Below are 11,730 nucleotides of genomic sequence, written 5' to 3'. Positions count from 1 at the left end.
ACGAAGGGGAACAGTTAACTTGAATACAAGGTCCAAATCAGCAACAACTTCTACAATCCAGCGCTGATATCAGCTACAAGCTTCAAGGATGAATTTCTTTTTGAAGGCTTATTCCACTTTCATGAGGCTAGCATGGGGTGTGTGCATTTTCCAGGGGCAAATTTATACTTTGGAATTAACCCATGCAGCAAATGCTAGGCATCTGCTCGCAGTCCAATTTAGAAGCATTTGCCATGGATGATGGAGAGGCCCAACTCCTTGTACTCCTGCCTGCTAATCCACATCTGCTGGAAGGCGGACAGTGAGGCCAGGATGGAGCCACACATCCACACCGTGTACTTGTGCTCAGGGGTGTGATGGTCTTGATCTTCATGGTGCTGGGTGCCAGGGCAGTGATCTTCTGCATCCTGTTGGTGATCCTCAGGTACATGGTGGTGCCGCCAGTACATGTAGGTGTACAGGTCTTTGCAGATGGCCACGTCACCCTTCATGATGGAGTTGAAGGTGGTCTCATGGATGCCACAAGATTCCATGCCCAGGAAGGAAGGCTGGAACAGCGCCTCTGGACACCGGAAGTGCTCATTGCTGATGGTGATGACCTGGTCATTAGGCAGCTCGTAGTTCTTCTCCAGGGAGGAGGAGGACTCAGCGGTGGCCATCTCCTGCTCAAAGTCCAGGGCCACATAGCACAGCTTCTCCTTCACATTGAACATGATCTCCCACTCAGCCGTGGTGGTGAAGCTGTAGCCGCACTTGGTGAGGATCTTCATGAGGTAGACGGTCAGGTCCCTGCCAGCCAGGTCTGGATGCAGGATGGCATGAGGGAGGGTGTAGCCCTCGCAGATGGGCACTGTGTGGGTGACCCCATCTCCAGAGTCTGTGACAATGCCAGTGGTGCGCCCAGAGGTGTAGAGGGATGGCACGGCCTGGATGGCCATGTACATGGCCGGGTTGTTGAACGTCTCAAACATGATCCGGGTCATCTTCTCTCTACTGGCCTTGGGGTTCTGCGGGCCTTGGTCAGCAGCACGGGGTGCTCCTCCGGTGCCACACGCAGCTTGTTGTAGAAGGTGTGGTGCCAGATCTTCTCCATGTTGTCCCAGTTGGTGACAATGCCGTGCTTGACAGGGTGTTTCAGGATCAGGCCGCTGCTCTTGTTCTGGGCCTCGTCACCCACGTAGGAGTCCTTCTGGCCTGTGCCAACATCAGGCCCTGGTGCTGGCGGCATCCAATGATGGAGGGAATCATGGCTTGAGGGGTGTCATCCCCAGCAAAGCCAGTTTTGCACATTCCAGAACCATTGTCAATGACGAGTGCAGCTATTTCTTCTCCCATTGGACCAGTGGAGGAGTGAGGCAGCGGAGCGGCAGGAGAACACGGTGCACGGGCTGGAAGCGGTGACTGAGAGCTTCACCCACTTTTTGATGGGGTTGTTTGTTTTTTCTTGTACTTTTTTAAAAGTTCTCTGTAGATTCTGGATATAAGCCCTTTGTCAGATGGGTAGATTGGAAAAATGTTTTCCCATTCTGTTGGTTGCCAGTTCACTCTAATGCTTGTTTCTTTTGCTGTGCAGAAGCTCTGGAGTTTAATTAGATCCCATTTGTCCATTTTGGCTTTTGTTGCCAATGCTTTTTGTGTTTTAGTCATGAAGTCCTTGCCCATGCCTATGTCCTGAATGGTTTTGCCTAGGTTTTCTTCTAGAGTTTTTATGGTGTTAGGCCTCATGTTTAAATCTTTAATCTATCTAGAGTAATTTTTGTATAAGGTGTAAGGAAGGGATCCAGTTTTAGCTTTCTGCATATGGCTAGCCAGTTTCCCCAACACCTTTTATTAAATAGGGAATCCTTTCCCCATTGCTTGTTTTTGTCTGCTTTGTCAAAGATCAGATGGTTGTAGTTGTGTGGTGTTCTTTCTGAGGCCTCTGTTCTGTTCCATTTGTCTATATCTCTGTTTTGGTACCAGTACCATGCTGTTTTGAGTAGAGTAGCCTTGTAATATAGTTTGAAGTCAGGTAGCACGATGCCTCCAGCTTTGTTTTTATTGCTTAGGATTGTCTTGGCTATGTAGGCTTTTTTTTTTGGTTCCATATAAAGTTTAAGGTGTCCTTCTGGGAAGAAAGTAATTGGTAGCTTGATGGGGATAGCACTGAGTCTATAAATTACTTTGGGCAGTATGGCCATTTTCACCATATTGATTCTTCCTAACCATGAGCTTTTCTATCTGTTTGTGTCCTCTCTTATTTCGTTGAGCCGTGGTTTGTAGTTCTCCTTGAAGAGGTCCTTCACATCCCTTGTTAGTTGTATTCTAGGTGTTTTATTTGCTCTGTAGCAATTGTGGATGGGGGTTCACTCATGATTTGGCTCTCCGTCTATTGTTTGCGATTTTTTGCACATGGATTTTGAATCCTGATACTTTGCTGAAGTTGCTTATCAGCTTAAGGAGATTTGTGGCTGGGATGATGGGGTTTTCTAAATATACAATCATGTCTTCTGTAGCATCGTTCTTAAATGGGCTTAGGTCTAGTTGGAGGGGTACAGGGAACCTAGGAGATTTGGCTTGAAGCTACATTTGAGTAAGATTGAGAAAACATCAGCTGTCCATATCAAATAACCCACCCCAACCCACCACCCCACACCCCAACAAATGTAACATTTTAGCATCTGTTGGGTGCACACGAGTATCAGCTATTATTTTCTGCATGTTCAAAATCTTTTCTAATTAAACATGAACAGGAAAGAATTTGGGGGTTGATGAAGATTTGGAGGAAGGATATCCTGTGCCCTCAACTTGACACCTGATACAATTGTCTGTGGTTCCCAGATGCCATCTTTATCTCTCTGTTTATATGTCTATCTAAACATCCATCCGTCTAAAATCAATACATCAGCTATGCTTCAGGCAAGTTGCAGAAACCAAAATTAACTGGCTGGGCAGATGAACATCTCCAACTTTGGAGGAAGATTTGCCTTGATTTCAATCCCAGCTCTATCCTTTCAGGGCTGTGTGACCTTGGACCAATGATGCGGCCTCTCTGAGACTCAGTTTTCTCACGATAAATGGAGATTATGACTGCATCACGGGCTTGAACTTAAACGGTGTAGGAAGACCAGTCTGCAGGATACCGGGCTGGACCTTGGAAGTGGCGTGCTGGGAGAAAAGTGTGGAAAGGAGGGGGCTGTCCTTCCCCCAGCCTAGGGGATCTGGATCCTCTTCCTCCCACCGCCTACTTCAGACCCGAGACAAGGTTTCTGTGAGGTCCATGGGGTTCCCAGGGCAGAAGATCAGGAGAGTTTTCAGGCTTGTTTGCTTTTTGAGGGAGGGTTGGCGCCCTACGGGAGGTAGCAGCCCTACGGGAGGTAGCAACCCTGCGGGCCACTGCGGGAGCCTGGGCCGTGCTCCGCACGCACGAGGCGTGGCGACAGCACGGGAACCAAGCGCAGCGAGGGGCACCTGGCTGGAGTTCCGCCCGTGGCCCCGCATCCCCAGCTCGCAGGCCACGCCCGGGGCCGCTCCATTTTTAGCGCTGAGAGGTGCTGTGAAGTTGAAGAGCCGCTTGGGTTGGCAAGGGCCCTGGAACAAGGGCAACTACTTCTTCACGCACCACCCCTGCCTCCCCGGCACAATGGCAGGCAGCGAGAATGAGCCAGACTCCCTAGGCTGGGGAGGTCGCAAACTCTGGGCTTGAGGTCCAGTCCCACTTACAAACCTGATTACAGCCTGGAAGGGGCGCTGCAGGGTGGCTTCCCCCTGTCTTTGCAGGGAACACACTCCCTTTGACTCCACACAGATCCCAGCCTGCTTGCCTCCTCCTGCCTGGTCAGTTTGGATCTGGAGACAGCTGGAGACAGCTGAGTTTGTGGTCCCTGCTAACCTCCTACCAGGAGAATGGAAGATTCTATCTGTTGGGCTCTGGCTAACAAGCCAGCGTGTCAGCTACTCAGGAGGCTGAGGCAAGAGAATCACTTGAACCTGGGAGGCGAAGGCTGCAGCAAGCCGAGATCGCACCATTGCACTCCAGCCTGGGTGACAGAGTAAGACACTGTCTCAAAAATAAATAAATAAATAAATAATTATGTAAATAAAACTAGTCCCACCCCGAGGTTTCATCAGGCCAGAGACTTTTCTGCCTTGCCCAGATGGCACCCAATGCCTCATCAGGAGGCCCCTGGAGGTTGCAAATACAGGTTAGGTGAAGAAAGCATTTATGACAGTAAGAGGTCACTCTTTTCAGCACTATTCTAAGTGCTTTATCTACTGGCTCCTTTAATCTTCTCAGCAGCCCTACCAGGTAGGTACCAGCATACACCAATTTTCACAGATGAGGAAACCGAGGCACAGAGAAATGAAATTATTTGCTGGGAGGCAGAGGAGCTGAGTTCAAAGCAGGCTGTCTGCATTCATATCACCTGATGTCAGACTCACCAGGACTAAAAGCAATGACACCATGACACCTACATCCCCACCAACATCCAGCAACTTCAGGATGTTGACTTCCCTCACCTGCCCTCCTTCCTTCAAAATTTCTTTGTTATCTGGTTTTGGAATTGAGTATTGGTTTCAAGGCCAGCTCTGCCATTGTTGGCAATGTGACCTCGGGCAAGTCTGTTCCTTGCTAGACATCAGTTTCTCCATCTTTCTAGTCCAAGACGAGATCATCTCATAAGGCTCTTCCAGGCCTAAAGCCCAGAATCCTGTTTGGTAAGTGGAACCTCATTGTTCATTTTCTGCCCTTGACAAACAGGCCCTCCAGAAGTCCTTGGCTTGGCCAAATGGCGGCTTTGCTCCCAGGGCCAGGAGAGGGTTTGGAGTGCAGGCAGAAACTTCCTGAATCTTCCCCTCACTCCTGCTGTGGCCTTGGCTCTGGGTGGGGGCTTAAGGGCCTCTCCCAGTGGGTGCCGGAGGCCAGAGCTGCCTTTGTCTGCTGCAGGAGGCCAGCCAGGCGGCTGGGCTGCAACCGGCCCCTGCCCAGGCCTGGGAGTTGGTTTTTTTTCTCCTGTGTGTTGCAGCTGGGACCGTTTATAATAGGAAAAAAAGAGAATGACCAGGCCAGCCGGCTGGAAAATAAAGAGACTTAAAAAGAAAAGGGCTAGGCCTGTTCTTCTCCTGCAGAGGCTTTGGTTAAGCAGAAAGTTTTAGTTCCTTTCTGAAAGGCATTTGGGCTTTTGAAGTCCCCTGCGGGAGCTCCCTCTGGCCCCTGGGAAGCCAGGCCCTGGCATGTCCCAAAGCGCATGGCCAGGATGGGGCCCGGCTGCTCAGAGGAGGCAGCGGTGGTCCTGGGAATTGCTGCGCTGGGCTGTGTCCACTGAGGTCTGAGGCCTGCCCCATCTGCTCCCATCCCAGTGGGGCCCAAGCCCCATAACCTCCCGTTGGTGGCCTTTTCCCTGAATTTCCTCTGCTCCCTGAAGCTTTGAACTCTGGCTTGGTGCCGGTTGGGCCAGAGGATAGGAATAAGCCCAGATGTGCTTCTTCATTCAAACAGAGAACCAGGGGATCTCACAAATGGGGAGACTGAGGCATTGAGAGAGTTTGCCCAAGGCCACCCAGGGAACAAACTTTTTTTTTTTTAAAGACAAGGTCTGGCTTTGTCACCCAGCAATCAGAACTTGCTGTAGCCTTGAACTCCTGCATTCATGCCATCCTCCCACCCAGGTTCGGAGTAGCTGGAACCACAGGAACACACCGCAACATCCGGCTAATTTAATTTTAATTTTAATTAATTAATTTATTTTTGAGACAGAGTCTCGCTCTGTCACCCAGGCTGGAGTACAGTGTTGCTATCTAGGCTTGCTGCAACCTCTGCCTCCTGAGTTCAAGTGATTCTCCTGCCTCAGCCTCCCAAGTAGCTGGGATTATAGGTAACTGCCACCACATCCAGCTAATTTTTGTATTTTTAATAGAGACAAGGTTTTACCATGTTGGTCATACTGGGCTTGAACTCCTGCCTCAGGTGATCCACCTGCCTTGACCTCCCAAAGTGCTGGGATTATAGGTGTGAGCCACCGCGCCTGGCCATTTTTATTTTTGTAGAGACTGGACTATGTTGCCCAGACTGGTCTCAAACTCCTGGGATCAAGCAATCAGCCTCACCAAGTGCTAAGATTATGGGCATCAGCCACTACACCCAGCCAGAAACCTAAACTGATTTGAGTGGCTGTTGTGTGTGCTCTGCCTAATCCCAACACTTTAGGAGGCCAAGGACCACCTGAGGTCAGGAGTTCAAACCCAGTATGACCAACATGGTAAAACCCTGTCTCTACTAAAAATACAAAAATTAGCCAGGTGTACTGGCGGGTGCCTGTAATCCTAGCTACTCGAGAGGGTGAGACATGAGAATAGCTTGAATCCAGGAGGCAGAGGTTGCAGTGAGCAGAGATCGCGCCATAGCACTGTGGCCTGGGCAAAAGAGCAAGACTCTGTCTCAAAAAAAGAAAAAAAAAAATCACGCCTGTAATCCCAGCACTTTGGGAGGCCAAGGCAGGTGGATCACAAGGTCAGGAGTTCAAGACCAGCCTGGCCAAGATGGTGAAACCCTGTCTCTACTAAAAATACAAACATTAGCCGGGGGTGGTGGTGGGCATCTGTAATCCCAGCTACTTGGGATGCTGAGGCGGAGAATTACTTGAACCCCAGAAGCGGAGGTTGCCGTGAGCTGAGATCGCGCCACTGCACTCCAGCCTGGGCAACAGAGTGAGACTTTGTCTCACAAACAAAACAAACAAACAAAACCAAACCAAAAAAACAATAGCTAATGTGGATTAAATTCTCACGACATGAAGGCCCCAGGGAAAAGAACAAATAGAAACAGTTCTGGGAAGCTACTTACCTGCTTTCTTCTCTAGTCTTAGTTCAGGGCCCCGAGAATGAGCTTACTTCCTTGTCAGCCCATCCCTCAGCAGTCTCAGCCATACCCATTACTGAAAAGAAACCACAATGAAAACTTATACTGAACATTGATCACGCAGCTACTATGTGCAAAGTGCTGCTGGCTAGATGTCTTACAGCATGAGCTGATTCCATGCCCCTTTCATATCACGGAGGCAAGTCACTATGTTGACATTGTTTTATGGATTACAACCACCCTGTGCCAGTGACACTATCCTATCATTTTATAGGTAAGGTTGTCTTATCCAAGGTAAGTCTGGGATTCGAATTCAGACCTGTCCAGCTCTTTCCCCTGTGTGTCTAGAACCCACTGCTGACCTCTGTCTCGTCAGCGTCCTGCCAGCTTCTCCAGGCACCGGCACTCACTGGGAAGGCAGTGGGTACCCTGGTGTGAAGGGGGTAGACAGCAAAATCTAGGGCTCTGTCCTGAAAGAGTGTTTGACCTAGTTGGGTGGGCAAAACTTACTTTTCTTTTTTTTTTTTGAGACATAGTCTTGCTCTATCACCCAGGCTAAAGTGCAGTGGCGCGATCTCAGCTCACTGCAACCTCCACCTCCTGGGTTCAAGGGATTCTCCTGCCTCAGTCTCCTGAATAGCTTGGATTACAGGTGTGCACCATCACACCCAGCTAATTTTTGTATTTTCAGTAGGGCTGGAGTTTCGCCACGTTGGCCAGGCTGGTCTCGAACTCCTGACCTCAAGTGATCTGCCCACCTTGGACTCCCAAAGAGCTGAGATTACAGAAGCGCAAATCAATGCCTGGCTCAAAGCCTTCTAATCAGCCTCTGTTGTCTGGCAGAAAACCATGTAACAATGGCTGATTGCCCAGGGACGTATTTGGGTACTTCCTCTGTATGCCACATAGATTGATGTTCTTTCTCCTGGAGCCACCCCTAAGTTTTGAGCATTTGCAGGGCACTAGGGATGCAATGAGGTGCAGTGTAGATGCAACCCTGATCATCCTCTTTCTCTCCCTCCTGCCTGGAGGCATTGGGTGCCTAAGGGCATTATATGTGCCATGCACAGGACCACACATGCTCATGTTCTTCTGAAATCTCCATGGTGTTTCTCCTAGGCCTGGGCATCTAGTAGTTTCTTGCCATAATGGTGGGAAAGGAGTATTCACACAAGGAAAGAAAGAAATACCAGATTTTATTTTTTCCCAAAATGATCTAAGCCAGTATCATCCGTTTTTAGCAGATAATAGTGATCAGAGGTGGATGAAGCTTTTCTACTCCCGCATAACCTCTCTACCAAGTGATACTGAAGGCCAAATTCTGCCACACACACCGACAGTTATAAAACAGATGTTGGCTGAGCACGGTGCCTTATACCTATAATCCCAGCATTTTGGGAGGCTGAGGTGGGCGGATCTCTTGAGGCCAGGAGTTTGAGACCAGCCTGGCCAACATGGCAAAACCTTGTCTCTGCAAAATACACAAAAATTCGCTGGGTGTGGTGGTGTTTATCTGTGGTCCTAGCTACTCGTGAGGCTGAGGTAGGAGGATCGCTTATGCCTGGGAGGTCGAGGCTACAGTGATCACGCCACTGTGACAGCCTGGACAACTGAGCATGACCCTGTCTCAAAAAAAAAAAAAAAGAATAAATAAAAATTAAAAAACCCAGATGTCCAGTAGCAAAGTGGGACCATTTTAAGGACCATTACAAGGGCCATGCCTGTAATGCCAACACTTTGAGAGCCCGAGGAGGTAGATTATCTGAGGCTGGGAGTTCGAGACCAGCCTGACCAACATGGAGAAGCCCCATCTCTACTAAAAATACAAAATTAGCTGGACGTGGCAGTGCATTCCTGTAATTCCAGCTAATCGGGAGGCTGAGGCAGGAGAATCGCTTGAATCCAGGAGGTGGAGGTTGTGGTGAGCCAAGATGGTGCCACTGCACTCCAGCCTGGGCAACAAGAGCAAAACTCCATCTCAAAAAAAAAAAAAAAGGACAAAGGAGATTCTGCGACCACTTTTGTGTGAGCTCCATGAAGTTTCATCTATCTGTCCAGACTCTTGACTAGTCCCAGCGTGAAAGGCACACTCCAAATATGCTCATCACATTTCCAGTCAGGAATCTGTGTCCCCTACTGGGCACCATGCAGCAAAAATCCTACTCAACGGCAAGACTCAGTGCCCCTTACGGATCAAGGTATGTGTGCAGGGAGTTCACCCTAAAGATACAGCTTATCCCAGCCTCTCTGGCTTATAGTCCCTGTTCATGCAGAGGGGTGTGTGTTTCTAGATCACATTTGCTAAACTGTACATGACAGCTTTTAATTTCACCAAGGAGAGCCCAGTGCTAAACCTATCACATTTTGGATGTCCAGTTTGCTAATTAGACTGATTGGTGCTTGGTTGAGCTACTGATGGTGGAAGGACTTGTGACCAGTCCTGAAGTGTGTGAGTCGTAAGATTTGCATGCTACAGAGCATTTTGCCTAACCACTTCTAGGTAAAACTGAAAGAATTTGGCATCCTATAGCATTCATTAAACTGAATTTTAAAAAATTTTCTTAAAAATTCCAGGTGCAGTGGCTCACACCTGTAATCCCAGCACTTTGGGAGGCTGAGGCAGGTGTCACTTGAGGCCAGGAGTTTGAGACCAGTCTGGCCAACATGGTGAAACCCCGTCTGTACTAAAAATACAAAAATTAGCAGGGCATGGTGGTGGGAGCCTGTAATCCCAGCTACTCAGGAGGCTGAGGCAGGAGAATCGCTTGAGCCTGGGGGGTGGAGGTTGCAGTGACCTGAGATCGTGCTACTGCACTCCAGCCTGGGCAACAAGAGCAAGACTCTGTAAAAAAAAAAAAAAAAAAAAAAAGTCTTAAAATTTACCAAAATCGTACTGAAAAAAAAAATTGTAAGGCAAATCACAAATATTGTAAAAGAAGCATTTTAAGAGAACAAAGCAGCAAGTGACTCTGTGAAGTGATCCCAGGCTCGAGCGTGCTGCACACCTGGGCAGCTACAGGTGGTCCAGGTAAGATGCTCTCAGGGTGAGGGCCAGGGCCTGGAGTTTCAAGCTTTCTAAGGGTATGAGTCCATGGGGAGCCTCCCGCCAAGTTGGTTTCCTTGCTGCCTTGTGGGTGTTCCCTGCAAAGACTGCTGATGCTTGAAGAATTAAATAATTATAATAATGATGATAAAATAGAAATGGCTTTTCCAGCTGAACAGAAACCAGAGACGACAAGGAGGTTCCCACACCCGCCTTATTGTTTTTGGCACCATGCTACTGCAGCCCCAGAGAGCCCCAGAGAGGCAGATGTCTGGGCCCACTGCTGGCCTCTTTGAGTTGTGGTCATGGGGAGGGGGGACAGTAGGGACCTCTGGGGAATTTCAGGCGCATCTGCAGGGATTTCCCTCCTCAAAACACCAGACTGAGAACTAAAAGCAGAGAAAAAGGACTCTCTTTTTGATCTTGCCTTCCTCTCTTCTGAACCCTCAGAAGCTTCAAGACCAAGTCTTGTGAGAAGAACCCTGCAAATGAGAATGAAGAGGTGAGGAAGACCTGGACTTGTGGCGGCTGCTGGTTCACAATCGTGCTGCCAGGCCATCTCCTGGAAGTCTTGACCGGAGAGCATGGCCATTGCTTCCTTAGTGCTCCGAGGACAGGGGTGTTCAGGGGAAACTTGGATTCCACAAATAGATGCATCATTAAAATAAAGCACAAATGCACAAAACCGACTCAATAGACCTAAAGAAGCTAGAAAGCTTCTAGAAAGCAAGGGCAAGTCTGAATCAAGGAAACACAGGGAGAAGGAGGAACTTACTGGTGCAAGGAGGGGATCTGCAGTTGTGTGACTGGCATCTCTATGAACATGGGTGACCTTGGAGGCGGTGAAGGTGAGAAAAGAAAGGTAAGAGGGGGACAGCAAAGGCTGGATGATTGCTTTCTTGTGGCCAGACAAGCAGCACTGATGGATGGGAAACCCTCAGACCACCCTATGAGATCCGTGCTATTTGTATTCTCATTTTGCAGATGGAAAACTGGAAGCATAGACTCCCTTGTTCTGGTTCCTCAGCTAGATAGTGAGGGAGGCTAGATTGGAAAACGGATGGAATAGGCCCCTAAGCCTGGCCCTGGTGGCCTTTGTCTAAGCTGTGACAACTCCCACTTGGAATTCCCCAGCTCCTTTGTGCCCCAGGCCCTTTACACACACTGTTCACAGCTGGGAACTCTATTCTCCATCCCCCACCTTGGCTCCTTCCTCCTCCTGTCGGGTTCTTAGCCAGACCACCAGTGAGACTCTGTTTTGTGGCCTCTTTGTACGACATTTTAATTTCTTCTCAGGATTGATCAAAACTATAACTAAATAATTATTATGGCTATTTATTTATTTGAGACAGAGTCTCACTCTGTTGCCCAGGCTGGAGTGCAGTGGTGTGATCTCAGTTCACTGCAACCTCTGCCTTCTGGGCTCAAGCAATTCTTGTGCCTCAACCTGCCAAGTAGCTAGGATTATAGGCACCCACCATCATGCCTGGCTAATTTTGTATTGCTAGTAGAGATGGGATTTTGCCATGTTGGCCGATCTGGTCTGGAACTCCTGGCCTCAAGTGATCCACCTGCCTCATTCTCCCAAAGTGCTGAGATTACAAATGTGTGCCATCACAACTGGCCTTGTGTGGCCATTTTATTGAGCAAGCCCCAACAGGGAGGAACTGTGATCCTTTTCATTCATTGCTTTACCCTCAGTCTTGGTACACAGTAGGTGCACAATCATAAATAAATGTTGAATAAACATAGGAACAAAGCAGTGAACTTACTCTCTAGGAAAAGACTGGAGGGATAAATCTTCCCTCCCCAAAATGACTGTTCCTCATAGGCTGATGCAAGTTCCGCC

General features: G+C 48.8%; 1 pseudogene; it reads right to left on the bottom strand.

The window, feature by feature from the left end:
* Positions 1 to 203: 203 nt before the first annotated feature.
* On the bottom strand, positions 204 to 1,379 carry LOC116534907 (annotated as a pseudogene).
* Positions 1,380 to 11,730: the final 10,351 nt, after the last annotated feature.

The sequence above is a fragment of the Sapajus apella genome, unplaced genomic scaffold (genome assembly GCF_009761245.1).
Source record: "Sapajus apella isolate SASKATOON/1434 unplaced genomic scaffold, GSC_monkey_1.0 scaffold90, whole genome shotgun sequence".
Taxonomy (NCBI): domain Eukaryota; kingdom Metazoa; phylum Chordata; class Mammalia; order Primates; family Cebidae; genus Sapajus; species Sapajus apella.
Note: the sequence above shows the minus strand (reverse complement) of the source record. Positions and strands in the feature narration are given on the sequence as shown.